Source organism: Paramisgurnus dabryanus, chromosome 12, assembly GCF_030506205.2.
Source record: "Paramisgurnus dabryanus chromosome 12, PD_genome_1.1, whole genome shotgun sequence".
NCBI lineage: Eukaryota > Metazoa > Chordata > Actinopteri > Cypriniformes > Cobitidae > Paramisgurnus > Paramisgurnus dabryanus.
This window is the reverse complement of record NC_133348.1, coordinates 34,041,209-34,055,944: the sequence shown is the minus strand read 5'-3', so window position 1 is coordinate 34,055,944 and position 14,736 is coordinate 34,041,209. Positions and strand designations below refer to the sequence as shown.

At 37.6% G+C, this 14,736-nt stretch overlaps 2 long non-coding RNA genes across 3 annotated transcripts; one reads left to right on the top strand and one right to left on the bottom strand.

The window, feature by feature from the left end:
- Positions 1-2,282: 2,282 nt before the first annotated feature.
- Positions 2,283-3,341, top strand: LOC141283069 (uncharacterized). Of its 2 annotated transcripts, none has more exons than XR_012338063.1 (3): positions 2,283-2,449; positions 2,715-2,779; positions 3,240-3,341. It is a non-coding gene; the product is annotated as an uncharacterized lncRNA (long non-coding RNA). The 2 variants fall into 2 exon arrangements; XR_012338062.1 differs by having other exon boundaries at positions 3,231-3,328.
- A 2,757-nt stretch (positions 3,342-6,098) lies between these two features.
- Positions 6,099-12,561, bottom strand: LOC135757707 (uncharacterized). The gene is made up of 4 exons (XR_012338050.1): positions 11,866-12,561; positions 11,465-11,541; positions 10,008-10,153; positions 6,099-6,511 (listed from the first exon to the last, which is right to left on the bottom strand). It is a non-coding gene; the product is annotated as an uncharacterized lncRNA (long non-coding RNA).
- Between the last annotated feature and the right edge of the window lie 2,175 nt (positions 12,562-14,736).

Below are 14,736 nucleotides of genomic sequence, written 5' to 3'. Positions count from 1 at the left end.
ATACCTGCTCTGAGACACATCAAACTTGCAACACTCACTGTATTCGCATCCAGCGGTATAAAACTAAGGCATAAAACTCCTGCAATGTCTCATTAAAAGAGAAGCAGAGTAGATCTTGAAATCACAATTGTTGTTTCTTTGGCGCAAAAAGTCACTGAAAGGGTTAACTGACCATTTAGTTGTCTTTTTCCTATTGACCTCATCTTTGTCATAAACTTTAAAGAAGAGATACACACAGGTAAATTGCGCACGCATCTCTTTCTCTCACTGATCTTATTTAGCTCTGGCGGTGTTAATTCTTTGTGCCGCTTTTTCAGGGTACCCCCAGGATTGTCAAACCTAAATTCAAGGCCTTTTTAAGACCTTTTTAATACCACTTCAAATGAAATTTAATACCTACTTCGCGCCCATTCGAGTAGAATAAATCATTTTAAATAACGTAATATAGCTCAAATAATTACTATTTACAAGTGTTTGAACATTCATGACAACATGCCTCTGAAAGGCTGAGTCCAAGGCCCAAACGGCCTAACCCTTATCTTTACCCAACAATCAAAACCAACAATCAAATAGATTTAATAGATTTAAATGTACATTTATTGTAAATTTGAAAATCCCTAAATCAGGGATGGGCAACTGGAGGGCCAGGGGCCACATGTGGCCCTCCTCTTTATCTTGTGCAGCCCGCCACGTTTTAATATGACCATTATGTCGGAGAAGGTAATTTATGTTAAAACAATAGCCTTGTTTGATCCATGAAATAAGCTGCAAACCAAACAATAACACCAATTTTAAGGTATTAATTTTTTGCTGTTTAATATAGTTAAGATAATAACAACATCTAATACCACTCATCAGTAATGCTCCGAACCAGGACAATACTGACAAACAAAATTAACCATATTATGGCAAATAAAACAAAAACCCCTCAAACACAACAACAAATTAAAATGTAATGCTATTTTGACCCTAAAAAGACAAGAGATCTGTTCACTGCACCAAACAAAAAACTGGACACAAGCTCATATATAGATATATTTCTGTCAATCTTTTCTGTTAATCTTTATACAGGACCATACTAAAGTTTTCTAATGCTAACTTAGTGTGACAATGTAAATATGTAGCCTATAGTATGTATTGCAAGTTGATATTATCTAATTAAACAGTAAACAAAATATATAATAGCTTTCAAATTTGCGTTATTGTTGCAGCTTATTATTGCATGGATCACACAAGACTATTGTTTAACATATAAATGATCTTCTCCGACATAATGATCATATTAAAACGTGTCTTCTCTACCTAGATTTACTAGAGACGGATTGTGGAACAGAAGATTGTGTGTGTCACTGATTAAATTAAACAACCGATCACAGGTGCTTGGACACCCGTCATTGTCCTGCCCTCACAGTCCCAAAGTCAACTTGATCGAGCAAGTGCGTGTTGTGTTACTGCGAGCGCATAGAGAGACTCGAACGAGCGCTCATCCCACCCTTGACTTTATCATCCCAGCCTTTTTACTTAACTTTTTACTTTGCTCGCGTGACTGCATTTGTGCGCTTTGAACAGAGGTGCGCTCTCCGGGGGAAGTTTTTCAGCACGCGAATAGTGTTCTGTGAACACGCGAGAATGCTTTCCCGCGCGCGAATAGTGTTCTGCGCGCTCGCTAAGATGCTGTTCCAAACATGGATAGTGTTCTGCGCTCGTATCTATCACTCGCGCGTGGTTTTCGTGCACGTGAGTTTTGTGTCTGAATTAACAGCATATAAATCTATTGATCATTTGAAAAATTAAGACCTCCGTGAAAAATTCAAGACTTTGAGGTGAAATTCAATACCTTTTAAGGCCTTAATATGGGAAAATGAAATTCAATGCTTTTTCAAGACTTTTAAGACTCCGCGGGTACCCTGTTTTTGCCATTCAACGTCTTCTCCAAGTCTGCGTTTCATTGTGTACCTGCCAATTTCTCAAAATTGCCATATTCACCATACAAATTAAACGATATGCCAAATTCATTAATTAAGCCTACCTAAATAAACATCTCCTACTCAAGTGTAGAGAACTCTTACGAAAGTGTAACTGTGTTACTATGGTAACCAATGTTTATAGTAGCGGATTAATTTCGAACTTTAATCAAACTGACTGGAACTACCTGTGCATTAAACGGTTTTAATGCACACCTTCCAGCCAATCAGAATCGAGTATGGTTACAGGCCGTGGTATAATATTGGATGATTTAATAATACAAAACAAAAATAATGTATTTTCTTCAACAGAATATCAAAAGTCAGTGCTTGGAAAGCTAGTTGAACTTCTGGATGAGATAAAAAGAGTTGGAAGGCACTATGAGCCGCTGAATTCTGCTTTCCATGTTGCTAGGCTAGACACCTTAGAGGATTTTGCTGAAGAAGAGGCACGTCTCAAGGACCGCAACCTCTGGGTACAAAGGGTATGATTTCTACAGAACTTGGACTAAACTGTGTCAAAAAGACTACCTCCAAGCCTCCAAAAAGTCTAAAATATCTATATTGTGCAAAAAGTATGCTTTTCGCAGCATCTGTTAACATGCACACAGCTTTATAGAATGTGTTATTGTATGGATGAGTCAACATGACTAGTTGTCATTTAAGCTCAGTCTGGCAACAGTCTGTATATTTCCAACACCATTGGTTTATTCATAATGTATTGAGTGGCTTTTCATGTGTCATGTACAGGTGTCCCAGCTCTTAAAGGTGGGAGGGAGGAGTAACAAAGACTGCGTCCATAAAGAAATGGACAGGTATTAAACAACTGTCACATGCTCAGAATATAGAATGTAATTATGCAGTAAAATTTTTACTCATTGCCTGTTATGTTTACCCTCCTCTTAGCACATAAAAAAGTAAAAATGCAGAAAGAGATGATTCATTAGGAATAATAGAAGCATAGGAATATTTGAAGAGTTTCGTTGCAAAACGAGATAAATCCATTTTTTAAAATTTGTCAAAACATGTTAATTATTATGTTATCATGTTATTTTGTTTTATGGTGCTACTTAGCTGTATTTTTTAAGTTATGAAGGTTTAAATGAAAACAAACCAACTGCAGTTGAATTGATATTAATTGGAATGCACAACCAAAAAACGAGAATTCTGAACAATTAAAAAAAATGGTGGTTATCTCGTTTTGCAACGAAACTCTTCATTTGTAGAATGTAGGCATTGACCTCACTCACTATGATTTTCTGCAAGCTTTCTCAGGCTTTTCACCAATAGCCTAATGGCTGCTTTCAACATGAAGGGGCAGGGTCGTAGTGAGAAAAAAGCCTTCCAGGATACTGTTTTTTTACTCTGTGGTAACAGGCAACTGCATTTTTCATGTTTATACAGGTGCTTCTATATAGTGGAAATAGTGGAATAGTGGAAAAGTCAATTCATTTTAGGAATTCAACTTAAAGTGGATTGTAATTTATAATGTTATTCTGTGTGTTTGTCTGTATGAGACTAGCAGTAATTTCAACATTAGAATAACATAGAGATCATATTCTAACAGTTCATCATGTAAACTATATAACATTGATTCGGGTCCCCCCATTTATTAAATCCTGGAATCGCCCCTGCTGAGTACATATGCATGATTATACTTTTCAGAGGGCCAACATTTCTATATTTACAATTTTTTGTTTGGTAAAATTCTAATTTTCTAAGATTTTGAAACTGGGGGTTTCATATGCTGTAGCTAATAATAATCAAAATTCTAAAAAAGGCTTGAAATATCTCACTTTGTATGTAATGAATCTATATAATATATTAGTTTCACCTGTTAAAGGGATAGTTCACTTTAAAATGAAAATTCTGTCATCATTTACTCATCTTCATGTTGTATATATAGAGAAATGATGGTAAACACACAGCAGTAAGTGACCATAGACTTACATAGTAGGAATAAAAAATATGATGGAATTTAATGTGTACCGTAAACTGTGTGTTTACCATCATTTATTAAAATATCTTTCTTTGTGTTCATCAGAAAAAAATTCATACAGGTTTAGAACAACATGAGGATGAGTAAATGATGACAGAATTTTCATTTTAAAGTGAACTATCCCTTTAAGCTGAATTACTGAAAATAACTCTCATGACATTCTAATTTGAGAAGCACCTGTATATCTTAGCTTACCAATTGTATTTCTTTTAGTAAGGTATGCAAATCCATGCAATTGGTAATTGATAAAATGTAAATACAATGTGTAGTAGGGGCCTTAATGATGTAAGACGTAGTTTATTCATGCACCATCTAATATATTTTCTTTTGCAGCTGCAGTAATGAAATGGAGTAAAACTGCCACAGAAGTGGAAATTAGGGCTGCCTTGGCTGAGACACTTAAACATGCTCCAGGGAGAGCTGGAGGTGGAGGTCGCAAAGTTTAAGAATGAAAATGTACATTAGATGTCAGAGTTGTTTTGACTCTTGGAAAGTGAACTGTGTTGGTTACAGGACCGTTATTGCAGACTGTGAAATCTGTTGTTTAATTTGCACTATTTGAAATGTGCGGTTTCATTAAAGTTGTAATCCTTTAAAGCTTTGTTTCATTTTTTTAAATGTTATTTGGTATGTTAATGTGGACCTGTTTTCAACTTTGGAAAGTTGGACTAATTTGACGTATTTTCATTGTTTATTTTCAACCTTATATGGGCCAAAATTAGAGGTTGGGGATCGACCTGTTTTCAACGTTGAAAAGTTGGACGCATGTGACGTCTTTCAATGTTTATTTTCAACCCTCACTGGACCGTAATTAGACGTTGAGGATCGACCTGGTTTCAACGGTGAAAAGCTGGACGAATATGACGTCTTTTTAATGTTTATTTTCAACCTTATATGGGCCAAAATTAGACGTCGGGGATCGACCTGGTTTCAACGGTGAAAAGCTGGACTAATTTGACGTATTTTCAATGTTTATTTTCAACGGTCACTGGACCGTAATTAGACGTTGAAGATCAACCTGTTTTCAACGTTGAAAAGTTGGACATATTTGACGTCTTTTCAATTTTCATTTTCAACCTTCAGTGGACCAAAATTAGACGTTGAAGGTTTAGGTCTACTCAACGTCCAATAGACGACTTTTTGCTAGCTGGGATGGTTGCTGTCCACTCCAGTTTGAGACTAGCACTCGGGAACTTCCTTAAACACTTCCCCTTGGAGGAATCCCTATTGCCATTTTAAAGTGTCAAGTGGATGAGGGGGACGTTTATATGAACAAGAGGGAGCGAGGTTCAGTCCATATGTACACTTCAGGCTGCTCCATATACCACATTGCAACACGATTGTGACGTCTTTCAGCAGCTTGCGCTTTGCAAAGATCAAATGATGGAGGGGGGAGTAGTTTACACTTGTAATTTAGGGCATTCCATTTGACCCACTTAAAGTGTTCCGCCAGTACTGGGCACTCGTACTTCCAAGTGAACGAGACTGAGGGAAGTTAGTGAGGGAAGGTCATAAAAAACAAACGAGCACGCCGCCCTCGTTTGCATCAGTATAGTACTTGACGAGACTTCATCTGCAAATCATAGGCTGAATCCGAAACCGCATACTTACTGTGTACACTGTAAAAAATTACCTGTAAATTTTACAGTAAAATACTGGCAGCAGGGTTGCCAGCCCGTTACTGTAATTTTTACAGTAGTGTCACTGTAATTTTAATTTACAGACTTTCCCTGTATTTTCTGATTACTGTAAAAACCTGTATTTTTTACAAAAATGCTGTAATTTAATTTACAGACTTTGCCTGTATTTTTGATTACTGTAAAAAACTGTATTTTTAAACTAATGCTGTATTTTTTTACAGTAAATTACTTTTAATCATTAGAATACTATACTGCATTTACATACTAAATTAAAATTGGCCACTGAAATACATTTAAGGCAAACTTTACACTTTATGTAACTGCAAAACATGTTGTACATAACTTAATTCACCTATTATTTCACAAAATTTAAAAAATAACACAAGCTTTAAAAACAGTTCAAAATGTATTTAAATTTAATATATAACTTTTACATTTGCATGGAAAATGTCAAAACATATATTTTGAATGTTTTTTAATGGACATGAAATTAAATATTTTTAAAGTAATTGAAACATGTACACTGTGTGGCCCTTCACACAGAAAGAGGAATATCTAAAAAACTGCATAACTTTAAAGGCACAATATTAAATATATTTAGCTAGAGGTTGCTAAACAACGATGACAACAACAATGGCATAGCTTGATAATGCTATAAAAGAGTGTGGAACAATGGGTCTTTAAATTCACTGTTGATAGGAATCAAATCCAACAGGACTCACAAAAAAATTTCGTGGATGACAAAATGAAATGAAGTTGTATAATTGTTGCATAAAAAACAGATCAATTGTCACCACTGCAGGAACAGTCCAGTATGTCCAAATGATCCCAAGCGATTCCAATAAACTTCTGGTCAAGGAGAACAATTCGGCTCCAGACTGTGTTCCATCACAGGTTGCGAAAGGCGACTAAGCAAAAATAGAAGGACAATATATTAGATATTACAAAACGTAATTATACAGTTAAAGACAGATGCATAACAAATACAGTCAGATACAGATAGAGGGATTATAGATACAGTCAGAAACAGAGCGATGTCAGGGGCTGTTTACACATATAGAGGTGTTTTTGTCGATCATATCAAAAGTGGACGAGAGAGACACACATCACATTTAGACCTGGTATTTAAATTCGTATCTTTTGTTCACTTTTGACTGCTTCTGTCCTGCATACTTTGAGGGGGTGGTCTGTGAGACTGTGGGCGAGTCTCTCTGTTAAACACGAGCGGGAGTAATGATGAGTTTATATGGACGTGAACTAATATTATGTCAGAGTCAGCTGCTTGTGTTGTACAAAACACTGTGCAGTATGTTTACTTACATGTTAGATCTTTCTCTGATATTTCAGCGCAATTGACGAAATAAGATTGCGCAACTTTCACACGCTTGCAAAATGAAACTACGCGGAGATCAGCCACTTTAGTTTGATCAATGAAAGGCTAAAAATAGCACTGTACATCGTGTGTTTGCACCAGATGTCAGAAAAGATGTAAAACATTGTGTTCAGTACCTCAGATTAGATAAATGGGCGGAGACATTTGAACACATTTAACCACATGTGAATTTACATTACTAGACTAGAGAACACTACACTAGAAAAAGCTCTAATATATTTGTCACAGAGTGACTTTTTGGGGCGGAGCTAAAGTTGGTGGAAATTGGTTCCGCCCGGACCGTAAAACACAAACACCGGCACTTCCGGGAAATTCCTGGAGGAAAATCAGGCTTCATCAGGCACAGGTGTGTTAAGTGAGTGTGGCGATTATTGATTGGACAACGGGGAGAAGAGGAGGAGTATATAAAGAGCCTCAGAAGTTGCAAACGGTGCAGTTTATTCTAGCCGATCTGGTGAGAGGAGTTTAGTGTCTGGGTGAAGTCAGCGCTGTGAAGGCACCGGATACTATTGACTGGGTGAAGACGGAGTTAAGGACACTGGTGATTGGGCTGAGTATATCACATTTAAATGACGATCTGTGAAACAACACATGCAAAACAATAACATACTCTGAGTAACAGCAATAGGAATACTTACTGGTAGTGCCGCCGAGGGAGACCGCCAGCGATTGATAACCGATGGTGTGAAGAGTATCCGACAACTGGAAGGAGACAAAGGAAGAGTGTTATCACCGTTTGTGAGTACCTCTGAACATTTGTAAATTACATTCATATTGGAGAGTAAACCATCCAGAGAGTGTTGTGAGTTTTAGCATACAGGTGAGCGGCACACCCACTGTGGAAAGGAGTTGTGGGTGAGCCAGGGATCACAAGTACAGGAAGACGCAAGGGGTCGCGGCGGTCACAGTTCGACCCTCCATTGCAATCAGCGCCCAACGAATCTCAGGACGAGTCCTAGTCAGCCATGGTTGTGACCCTATTTTGCTTAGAGAGTGTGTGGTGCAGTGGGTGAGTCCTTGTCCTTGCCGTGAGTGTGTACACTTGAAACCTTGCAGTGTTATGCTGTGTTTGTGCTGTCAGTAACCACCTCTAGGCTGGACGAGTCATGGTGAACCAAGTGGACGTCAAGGCTGGTGAGGTGACATCTTATTTATATGCCCTGCATCGACATCCTGGATCTTCCTGTCCCTGCGGAGGCGGTGGTGAACTAACCAAGTAAGAAAGACCGGTGTGAGAAAAGTGGAAAGCATAAATATATAAATATATATATATATATATATATATATATATATATATATATATATATATATATATATATATATATATATATATATATATATATATATATATATATATATATATATATATATATATATATATATATATAATTTATGCAAGGAGGAAGCTTGGCTGCTGAAAGAGGAAATTAGCTGTGTGGATAACATTACCTGTTGTGGAGCCCCTACAAAGGTTCGCCCCTGTCTAGATCTCTGTCCCATCAGCTGGAGTAGAGGAGAGGGAAGCGTTCGGCTCAGCACAGCAGTTCCCAGCTCAACCGTTGTCTATTGGAGCCTCAACAAAGGCCAGTGCCAAGACGCTCTCGCTGTTTAAGGTCTGTAAGCTCCATTTACTTACTGTTTCGCCATCTACTTGCCAAAAGTCCACCGCCAAGGAAGAATTACATAGGTGGAGCACCCGCCTGTTGTTGAGAAGTCATAGAGGAGAAAAAGTAAAGCCCCAGTCACCTGTAAATTACTTACCTTTCTGCCTAAAGCTAAGAGCCTGCAGATCGAGTTGCACGATACCTGAAGTAACTGTAAAGCCCCAGTCGCCTGCAAATTAATAACATTCTGCCTAACGCTAAGAGTCAGTGGAGTGAGTTGTACGTTACCCGAAGTAACCGTGAAGCTCCACTGCCCTGTAAAAAAAATACTTGCCTTCTGCTTAAAGCTACGAGCCGCAGTTTGAGTCGTACGTTACCCGAAGCAAACCCAAAGCCCCATTCATCGATGAAGTGTTGACTTACCAGTGTTTCCATCGCAGATTGAGTGACCTCCCTTCGGCAGTACTTACCTGTGCCACCATCCAAGGGAACTGCGGACGATCACAGCAGCCACTTCTCACCTTTCCAACCGACGGGCGGAGCCGAGCCCGGCAGCAGAAGCACTGCTCATCCCGCCGTAGGGACACACCTACGGGACCAACTCCGAGTTGGGCACGTATAAGTGCAGGTATCAATACACCAGCCTCGAAAAACCCTCTGTCTCTCCTTGTACCCAGGAAGAGAAGAGTGCCCCGGATCGGGCCGCTGAAGCAGAACAAAGAAACCCCATGAATAAGCTGTTTGTCGTCGCAAAAACCAGGAGATAAGCAAAAAAAAGGACCAACCGGAGATTTGCTTGCGACGGAGTCTAGGAGACTCGGAACTGTGCCTGCTAGTTGGATTTTAGCTTTCCCCTTTCCCCTCCCCCATAATTTAAAGTAATTTAAATAAAGTTTTGTTTTAATTATACTTACGCTCTCTGTGTGTCTGGTCATTGGGGTACTCTTGGGACCTCCTCGAGGTGGAAACTAGAAAGGGGCGTGACTCACGACACCTGTGGTCCGCTCCGACCTGTGACATATTCATGCACAAAACACTGTGCAGCATGTTTACAACACAAGCAGCGGACTCCGACATAATATTAGTTCGCGTCCATATAATCTTCTCATTACTCCCGCTCGTGTTTAACAGAAAGACTCGCCCACAGTCTCACAGACCACCCCCTCAAAGTATAGATGACAGAAGCGCTCAAAAGTGGACAAAAGAGAAGAATTTAAATACCAGGTGTAAACGTGATGTGTCTCTCTCGTCTACTTGTGATTCGATCGATAAAAACATATCTTAATACCAAGTGTAAACAGCCCCATAGAGTGATGATAGATTAAATACAGTCAGATACATATTGAGGGATGATAGCTACAGATAGAGATAGAGTAAGAGATCTTTGTATGTGTATGTACTTCTTACATTGTAGAAACTCCACTGCAAATCCATCACTTTGCAAAGAAGAGTAGCAACATGTAGGTTCACTGCAACCTGTTTCTTCTGTACCATTTGGCCTGATGTTTACTTTTCCTCCTGACTTCTTTGTTCCTCTCTCCAGATACAGAGCGCTTAAAGAGTCAGAAAATAAATATAATTCTGATTGGTTTCAGTTTTTGAGGCATGTAATTGTTTTTAAAATGAGTCAATATGTTAAAGCATTGTTTCTAAACTCCAGTCCTTAGGACCCACCTCCCACAACGTTTTAAATGCCCCACTAATTTACTAACCTAATTTAGATCTAACATATAATTCAAGTTCAGATATATCATATCTACTAAATGTGATCAACGTTTGAAAACCCAGCTAAAGCTAAATGTGATTTACAGTTTATAAAATCATCCTACATAATGTAAAGAACATTCAGTGAAAATATAATCTTGATATATTTAAAGGATTACTCTCTCTTTTTTTTTTTTAAAGAAAATAATTTACTCACCCCCATGTCATCCAAAACGTTGATGTCTTTCTTTGTTCAGTCAAGAAGAAATTATGTTTTTGAGAAAAAAACATTCCAGGATATTTTTCATTTTAATGGACTTTATTGGACCCCAACACTTTACAGTTTCAGTGCAGTTTAAAATTGCAGTTTAAAATGTCTCTAAACGATCCCAAACGAAGCATAGGGGTCTTATCTAGTGAAATGATTGTCATTTCTACACACAGAGAGCCATGTGGCGCGCCAGCGTGACCTCACGTAATGCGTTATGACGTCAAAAAGTCATAGATGACATATGAGAAACTACCGCCCCAGTGTTTACAAGTGTGGAGAAAGAGGACCGTTCCGACATTGTTGTATGTGGGATGATACTAATGAATGTCTTTGTGTCAGTTTATTGTTTAAAATGTTACGCAAATTGTGTACCTTTCGACGTGCTTACGCAATTACGCAAGGTTGCGCTGGCGCGTCACACGGCCGGTGGAAGACGTGGAGTTGTGGTTTAAAAGTTTATTTTTCTTGCCAAAAATGACAATCGTTTTGCTAGATAAGACCCTTATGCCTCGTTTGGGATCATTTAGAGTCCTTTGAAACTGCAATTTTAAACTGCACTAAAACTGTTAAGTGTTGGGGTCCAATAAAGTATTCAAATAAGAAAAATCCTGGAATGTTTTCCTCAAAAAAACTCTTTTTTCTCGACTGAACAAAGAAAGTACTCAACGTTTTGGATGACATAGAGGTGAGTAAATTATCTGGATTTTTATTTTTTTATTAAGTATTCCTTTAATATTGACTAAGTTTGTGTGAAAGATTGAAATCAATGTAAAATCAGTGATTGAAATCAAAATTTGATGATCCAAATATCATAATTATAAGACTTTAGAATGAATTTCATAGACAGGGTGACATATGTAATGTGCTGAAGATTTAATAGCTACTGTACCTTTGAAAGAAGATGATATGCTGTGAACAGAGTGGCAAAGTCAGACAGGAAGCTGGGATGAATGCATCTAGTGTCTCCTAAAACAAATACATGTAACAACAGTTATTTTTAACTGTACTCTTTATCTATAATTTATCTTTACTATTTATCTTTTACATTTAAACCATATTTTAATGTTAGGGTAAATTACCTCTTTATTTTAAGCCAAATAAGTTAACAAGAGGCGTTACAAACAAACAATAAGCAAATTACACAGTGTATACCTAAAAATATATTAATTACATTGAAATGTAAGTCCCTAGGGATGTCAGATTAAAGAAATCCCCAGACCGAAACACAAATAAACAACTCTCTGTAAATAGAATATATAACTTTAAATGTATATTAGGATTTGCTCTTACCTCTCCACCTGCCTGTCCAATTGCTCACCCCACTGTAAAGATATTTACAAATTAAGCACTGTACTGTACACGTGTGTATATATAAAAGGATTATGAAATAAGGAAAAAACATTATTAATCAAACGTAATTATCCTGAAGTAATTTAAAGCTAACGTTACCGAGTTAAAGCGCATTGTGTGTGTTTATGTAACTGTTTAAGAACGCGTTTTCGTTCAATCGCATGTGTTAACAGATGGGTGCAAAATTTAAACCATACCACAAACACCCAAAACATCAAGTGTGCTGATCAACACGAAATCCGCGTAAATCCTAAAGGTCACTGAAATATTTAATCCCAGAGTTTTTGGTTCATAGCTGCTATTTGAGGAATATGTGTGAAATTCTACCAAAACCGCGATGCAGATGAAGCCCATTGCACGTCTCATTCGTGTCCTGCGGACGACTTTGTTTCTCAACTTTCTCACTGAAGCATGTAAATGTGTGAAATACTACAACGACCGCGCGGCTAAAACCCCGCGTCTCATTCGCGTCCCGCCGACGAAGGAGTTCCTGTAAATCCTAATTTTTGTCACGGAATGTAACTTCAAGTAGAAAGCCAGTTTTTGTCCGTTGCAGCTATATTTAGCGTCGGGGTATGTGTGAAATACTACCGCGACTGTGCTTTTCAAAACCCGCGTATGTATCATTCGCCCCGACGCCCCCGCGAACGGAGAACGGATGCGACAACATGGGCGTTTCCAAAATGAACCACGAATATAACTGTTAGATACTCTCATATACTACTGCACTTACCAAATATTAAAAACAAATACATGAATAACTTACCCCAGCTGTGAATCACTCCTGTTGGTGCTTCACGAATCTCGACCGTTGAAGATCCCACAATGCATTCTGAAAATTTGAAATTTACAGCAATACTCTGTATATTGGGTTAAACCGCCACGCGGCCCCACAATGCATTGCAGTTTACAGCAATTTTCTGTATTATTAGAAAAACAGCCCGCTGCTGTAAAATAATGCTGTAATTTTTACAGCAATTCGTTACAGTGTAGGTACTGAATTTCACTACTTAACCTGCGTTAAGACAGTACCTACATTCGCGTTAAGTATAAACATCATTCGCCATGTTGATGTTATCATGTGACATATGATGTAGTAGACTTGTTCGAGTTCATGCGGAACCACAAGAATCGACATGAGATTGACATCACAATACACAAGACTTCTCCGTGTGATTTCTGGAATCGCTCTCACAGTACTTTGATGTCATCCAGCTGTTGGTTCTTACAGCGGTGCATAAACTCGAACAAACCTAATAACAGACATGAAAACGTATGCGTATGTATGAGGGACAGGTGCACTAACACCTGATTGCATCAGTAACTTGATCTGTAACAGTGTTACAGATATATTACACATTATTTTGTAGTGGACAAAATAAGTAAAACAAGCAGATTGTAATTTAATATCTATTGTCAGCAGAGGTGTCAAGTAACAAAGTACAAATACTTCATTACCTTACTTAAGTAGATATTTTGGGTATCTATACTTTACTGGAGTAATTATTTTTCAGACAACTTTTTACTTCTACTCCTTACATTTTCACGCAATTATCTGTACTTTCTACTGCTTACATTTTAAAAATCGCCTCGTTACTTCTATTTTTTTCGTCTTGTTTTCTTTTTTTACATTCCGGCTTGTCATCGTTAAAAAAAACCTATCTTGATAAATTGCATCATCCAGATGAATGCGATTGTTTACAAACCAATAGGGTGTCGGAATGGTGTATGTTTATACTTCTCATCCAACCACATTCTAAAACGTACAATTTGAATTAAACAACACATTAAATTATACAATGTATTGCTTTTGTTTAGTAGCCATATTTTTCTGAGGTTTAATTACAAAGAATTTATAATAATGTATTTCATAAAATATTATAAAACTGGGGCCCCTGGCACCATCTCACGTTCCCCAGTTTGAGAACCACTGCTTTAATGTATTTGTTTGCATTGTATTGAAATGCATTCATTTTTAATATACAGTATGTGGTTGAAACAGATAGCCTAGTGCAGGGGTAGGCAACATGGAGTGCCGATGTCCTGCAGTGTTTAGCTCCAGGTCTAATCAAGCAGACCTGAATAAACTAATAAAAGGTCTATAAAGTCACCTGAAACTACAGGTAACCAAGGTTTTATAAGGGTTGGAGCTAATCTGCAGGACATCGACACTCCAGGACTGACGTTGCCTACCCCTGGCCCTAGTGCATCCCAAATTTTTTAACATTAACATTTTTAATATAACACTATAGTTATTATGGCCTTTAGAAACATGTTTTAGAGGAGATAGGGTAGTGCACAAAAGGCCCCTGTGGCACGGCCTAGGCTTTTTTCCATAATTACATTTTTTCCTTACATTACTTTTACTTTTATACTTTAAGTAGTTTTGAAACCAGTACTTTTTCCACTTTTACTTGAGTAAAAAGCTTGAATTGATACTTTAACTTCTACAAAAGTCTTTTTAAACCCAAGTATCTATACTTCTACTTGAGTAATGAATATGAATACTTTTGACACCACTGATTGTCAGATGACAGCTGTGCTTTAATACAAACTAGACAATGCAGGCAATGTGATTATATACATTTTAGTGAAGCAATCTCTTGTATTTACTTAAAACAACAGAAAACAGGAATAAAAAAAAAAATGAATGAATAAAACCATCACAATAAATGAAAACGTATTGAAGTGAATCCCATATGAAACAAAACTTTATTCAAATGTATTTTTCTAACAAACCATCACATATTTACTGTCAGCTCAACACAGCTGTGACAATTATACCGCTTTATTTTCATGAATCAGCTGAGC